Source organism: Silene latifolia, unplaced genomic scaffold (assembly GCF_048544455.1).
Source record: "Silene latifolia isolate original U9 population unplaced genomic scaffold, ASM4854445v1 scaffold_122, whole genome shotgun sequence".
Lineage (NCBI taxonomy): Eukaryota > Viridiplantae > Streptophyta > Magnoliopsida > Caryophyllales > Caryophyllaceae > Silene > Silene latifolia.
The window spans coordinates 881,808-887,792 of NW_027413128.1; the positions used below are offsets into that span (position 1 = coordinate 881,808).

The 5,985-nt window shown below is 42.0% G+C and overlaps 1 non-coding gene across 1 annotated transcript; it reads right to left on the reverse strand.

Annotated features, from left to right (window-relative positions):
• Positions 1 to 712: 712 nt before the first annotated feature.
• On the reverse strand, positions 713 to 821 carry LOC141637616 (small nucleolar RNA R71). The gene has a single exon (XR_012541824.1). It is a non-coding gene; the product is annotated as a small nucleolar RNA R71 (small nucleolar RNA).
• Between the last annotated feature and the right edge of the window lie 5,164 nt (positions 822 to 5,985).

Genomic DNA, 5,985 nt, shown 5'->3' on the forward strand with positions numbered 1-5,985 from the left:
CAATTTCAAAACCCCCACTTAATTGTTACTTTTTATGGACTGGAAATAGCAAATAGAATTGACCTTGTCTCTCTGTGGTTCGATCCTTACTATCACTAGCTATAGTCTTAGTTTGGAATTATAAATTTAATTTTGATACAAAACGACGGTATCAAATTTTGGCGCCGTTGCCGGGGAAACAGTGTAATTCTGTTTGTTTTATTTTTAGTTTATTTCTTTTGTCTCAAAGAACTTTGGTTCCTTGAGGCCGTTGCTTACCCTTGCTTCTAGTTTTGCTTTTGCACAGTTAGAAGACAGGTTTTTGAGAGGGAGACTTGAGTACTCTCAGTTTGGCGAACATGACTACGATATATGACAATCTTCAGCCAAAAGAGCAGCACCTTCCAAAGGGACACGTGCTACCTACCCCTACTACTGGTCACTTCGAATTTCGTTCCTCCTATATTGATTTAGTGGAGCGAAATCAGTTTGCTGGTCTACCGGACGAGGATCCTTTGAAGCATATGGAAATTTTCACGGACTCTCTCTTTGTTCCATACTGCACTGGCCGAGGTGACTCAGGATGAAGTAAAGGGGGTGATGTTCTTGTACTCCTTGAAGGATTCTGCGCGAGATTGGTACCGCTACCTTGATAGGGTGGCAGCTGGAGTCACAGATTGGACATCTCTAGCATTGGCCTTCTACAAAAAATACTTCCCACTTGCAAAGACTGATGCTTTGAGAAGTAAAATCGCAAATTTCCAGCAAGGAAACGATGAAGAATTTTGTGAAGCATGGGGACGTTTCAAGAATTTGGTTCGGTCTGTCCCTCACCACGGTTTCCAGCAGCGGTACCTTTGCAATTTATTCTATAATTCCTTATATGATGATTACAAGGTTATCCTGGACGCAGCTGCGAATGGTAGGTTCCAAAACAATACCGGTCAAAATAAAGGTTGGAACACTATTGAGGAGATGGAGTCCATAGAGCTGAGTTTGAGAGTTCACGTGGAAAGTCGCGGAAGCAAAGTGATGAAATGAGTGCCGTTGTGACACTCATAACTTCTATTACTGCCCGTCTCGAGAAGCTCGAGACCTCTGAAGCTTCCAAGGAAAGAGTTGAAATTCCCATTCATAACTCAAATGAGACCGAGGAATTAAGAGAGATAATCCGAACTCTTTTGGTTCAAGTCACGAAGATAGAAGAAGATGGGATTGAGTCTACAAAGAATTTTGTCAAGCAATTGGAGAATTTAGAGGCTAAGCAAGTCGGCAATTCTTCAAGCAAATGTGAAGGGCCAATTGAAACGATTAATGCCATTAATCTCCGAAGTGGCCTTTCTTATGATGGTCCTGATAAGCCAAGAGAAGACTCGGGAAAGGATGAAAAGAAGAATTTAATTTCTGGTGCGAAAACGAACTCAATTGCCAGTACCAGCGATCGATCGACCAGCACTACCAGTCGATCGACCGGGTTGTCAGATGAAAAAGTTTCTGACCAGAGACTATTCACTCCCAGCACAAGTAGTCGATCGACTAACACCATCAGTCGATCGACTGAAGCTCATGACGAAGAAGTCTCTGTCCAGGAACTATTCACGCCCAGTGTGATCAGTCGATCGACCGAGCCTAATGGTCGATCGACTGGGTCTCCAGTGCAGGACGCAAATCCGTCAACTAGTTTGCATGATTCTACACTTATTGATGATTTAACGGAGGTTTTAAACTTACAGAAGCCGAAGGTTACTGATCCTACGGCCAGTGTTGCAGTCTCGTACCCGGAGCGTTTAAAGAATACTAAGCTGGAGCGCAAGTTTGGTAAGTTTCTGGAGATGGTCAAGAATCTCGAGGTAACTATCCCTTTCACTGATCTAATTACCCAGGTACCCTCTTACGCTAAATTTATGAAAGACATTTTGAATCGTAAGAGAAATTTTCATGATGATGGTAATGTTGCTTTTGTGGAAGAATGCAATGCTCTTTCGCAAATTAATATACCACCTAAATTAAAGGACCCGGATAGTTTTTCTATTCCCTGCACTATAGGTAACCACGAAATTGGAAAGGCCCTTTGTGATTTAGGGGCCAGTGTCAGTGTCATGCCATATTCCGTTTGTGAAAGGTTAAATATTGGTAGACTTAAGGTGACCGATATTACCGTTCAAATGGCAAATAGATCGACTCAGAGACTTATAGGAGTTCTATAGGATGTACCCATTCGAGTGGGCAAGTTTTTTATCCCTGTCGATTTCGTTGTTTTGGACATTGCAGAGGACAGTCAGATACCTATTATTTTAGGTAGACCATTGTTACATACAGCTGGGGCTGTAATAGATGTCAAACGCAGAACCATAACCTTAGAGGTAGGGGATGACACCATTGAGTTCAGTCTTGCTCGCAAGGCGACTGAACCTACTGATGATGATGCATGTTATTCTATTGATATTGTTGACATGGCTGTTAATTGTAATTGGAGGGAATCCTTAGCCAAGGATCCCTTAGCTGATCTAACCCGTTTAGATGAGTATGCAGGTAATACAGCGGAGAATGCTGAGGAGCCAGATGCTTTGGTTGCCTCAATGGAAAGCTACGAGCTCACAGAGGAAGAAGATGAGATGCTCTTAAGCCTGGCCAACGAGAATTTGGTAAACACTTGCTATACCATTGAAGCTGATTCTGTCTATGTTGTAGAGGTAAAGGTGCCAAAGCGTAAGCCACTTCCTCCTAATCTTAAGTATGTTTTTCTAGATAATACGGAGCAGTACCCAGCTATTGTTAGTGCTAAGCTTAATGATGACCAGCTGTCTGCTTTGATGTGTGTGCTTAAGAAAAACAGGAAGGCTCTAGGTTACTCTTTGGATGATATTAAGGGCATCAGCCCTGATGTTTGTATGCACAGGATAGAGCTGGAGGAAGGCCACAAGCCTTACAGGCAGGGTCAACGTAAGTTGAACCCGAAGATGCAGGAAGTTGTTATGGCTGAGGTGATGAAACTACTCGATGCAGGTATCATTTATACAGTTGGCAACTCCAAGTGGATTAGCCCAGTTCAGGTAGTTCCGAAGAAAGGAGGGACTACCGTGGTTAAAAATGAGAAAAATGAATTAATACCAACACGAGTTGTGACAGGGTGGCGGATGTGCATTGATTATAGACAGTTGAATGCCGCCACCAAGAAAGACCACTTCCCCCTCCCTTTTGTTGACCAAATGACTGAAAGACTTGCTTCTAACAAATTTTTCAGTTTTCTAGACGGATATTCAGGGTTCTTTCAGATCTCTATTCATCCGTATGATCAGAGTAAGACCACTTTTACCTGTCCACAGGGTGTTTTTGCATACCGTAGAATGCCTTTCGGATTGTGTAACGCCCCTGGTACCTTTCAGAGGTGCATGATGGGGATTTTTTTCTGATTATATAGAGAACATTATGGAAGTCTTTATGGATGATTTCTCAGTTTATGGTAATGACTTTGATCGTTGTTTAGCTAACCTTGATAAAGTCATGCAGCATTGTATAGATGTTAATCTTGTTTTAAACTGGGAAAAATGTCAGTTCATGGTCAATGAGGGAGTTGTGTTAGGGCATCTGATTTCTGATAAAGGTATACATGTTGATAAAGCAAAAGTGTAGGTGATTGAGCAATTGCCTCCTCCCGTGAATGTTAAAGGACTGAGGAGTTTCCTTGGTCACGCTGGTTTCTATCGGCGTTTCATTAAGGATTTTTCAAAAATTGCTAAACCACTTACACAATTGCTCCTTAAGGATGCTGTCTTTGAGTTTACTGATGAATGCCTTTTAGCTTTTAACAGGTTAAAGGAGGCCCTAGTTTCTGCGCCAATTATTCAGCCGCCTGATTGGGACCTCCTATTTGAGATTATGTGTGATGCCAGCGATTATGCGATCGGTGCAGTTTTGGGACAACGGAAGAAAAAAGTTTTGAATGCCATATACTATGCGAGCCGAACTCTGGATGAGGCTCAAGTCAATTATTATACCACTGAGAAAGAGTTTCTAGCTGTAGTTTTTGCCTTAGACAAATTTCGGTCTTATTTGTTAGGTTCTAAGGTTGTTGGTTATACTGACCATGCAGCGTTGAAGACTCTCTTTCTTAAGAAAGATGCGAAGCCGAGGCTTTTGAGGTGGATACTCCTTTTACAAGAGTTTGATTTGGAGATCAAAGATAAGAAGGGAGCAGAGAATGTGGTGGCTGACCATTTATCCCGTCTGCAGCTGACAGAAAGGGAGGATTCGTTACCTATTAATGATTCTTTTCCTGATGAGAGTCTGTTAGCTATTACTACTTCAGGGGCTTATCCACCTCCGTGGTTTGCTGATTTTGCTAACTTTGCTGTGACAGGTAAGATACCACCCGAGCTTTCATGGCGGCGTGAGAAGAAGTCGTTTCGCTTATGATGCTAGACAATACTTTTGGGATGATCCTTATGTTTTCAAGGAATGCGCAGACGGTCTCATCCGGAGATGCGTGCCTTAATGGGAGGTGAAGGATATCCTAGAAGCTTGCCACTCTTCTGCCTATGGTGGTCACCATGGTCCGTCCCGGACTATGGCTAAGGTACTCCAATCTGGTTTCTATTTGCCAACTTTGCATGCAGATAGTCGCAATTTTGTTGGTGAGTGCGATGCTTGTCAAAGATCGGGGAATATTTCCAAGAGACATGAGATGCCACAGGTAGGCATTTTGGAGGTTGAGATTTTTGATGTCTGGGGCATCGATTATCAAGGACCTTTTCCGAGCAGTCAAGGTAATAAATATATCCTCGTAGCTGTAGATTATGTGTCCAAATGGGTGGAAGCTATTGCTACTCCCCATTGCGATGCAAAAGCCGTGATTAAACTGTTTAAAAAGATCATTTTCCCTCGTTTTGGTGTCCCTAGGGTTGTCATTAGCGATGGTGGAATGCATTTTAAAGAGAAACAACTTAGTGCTTTATTGACTAAATTCGGTGTCCAACATCGTCGAGGTTTGGGGTATCATCCTAAAACCAGTGGTCAGGTTGAGATTTCTAACAGAGAATTGAAAGAAGTCTTAGCTAAAGTTGTTTCTAAATCACGGAAAGATTGGAGTCTTAAGTTAGATGATGTCTTATGGGCTTATAGAACCGCGTTTAAAACGCCAATTGGGATATCACCATTCCGATTGATTTATGGTAAGACATGTCATTTACCTATTGAGTTAGAGCGTAAGTCTTGGTGGGCTATTTGTGATTTGAATTTGGATCCTAACCTCTCTCGTGAGAAACGTATGACACAGCTGAATGAGTTGGAGGAATTTAGGCTGCTGGCCTATGATAATGCTAGGATTTACAAAGAGAAAACAAAGCGCTGGCACGACAAGAGAATAATTAAGCGCGAGTTCCATATTGGCGATAAGGTACTCCTTTTTAATGCTCGTATCCGTTTATTTCCTGGTAAGCTGAAATCCAGGTGGACCGGCCCTTATACGGTCACAGCAGTTACAAAGTTCGGATCAATTGAACTAGAGACCTCTGCTGGAGAAAGGTTCAAAGTTAATGGCCAATATGTGAAGCATTATCACGGAACATATGAATTCGTCGGGAAAGTCGAGGTATTGTACTTCGACCCGTTATCGGATGATGCAAATTGAGGTAAAAAGGTCGTGCGGGACCTCTTAAACCAGCGCTAACCGGGAGGCAACCCGGCTTGTAAATTTTTGTAATTAGGAGCTTAATAGTTTTATTTCTTTTAAAATTGCATTTTGAGCTTTAATTATTCTTTTTAATTAGCAATTTCTTGGTTTGAAAAATGTGCGCCTTTGAGAATTTTTGCTGGAATTTATTTTATGCAAAGTGCGTAGGATGATTTAATGAATGTTCATGCGAGAAGAACGGGAAGTCGAGTTGAAAAAAAAGTGAATTTTTGACGATTTTGAAATGAATTACCTGCGCAAGCAGTCGATCGACCGTGTTTATCAGTCGATCGACTGAGGGGAAAAGTCCAGAAGATGTTTTAAGTGAAGACTGG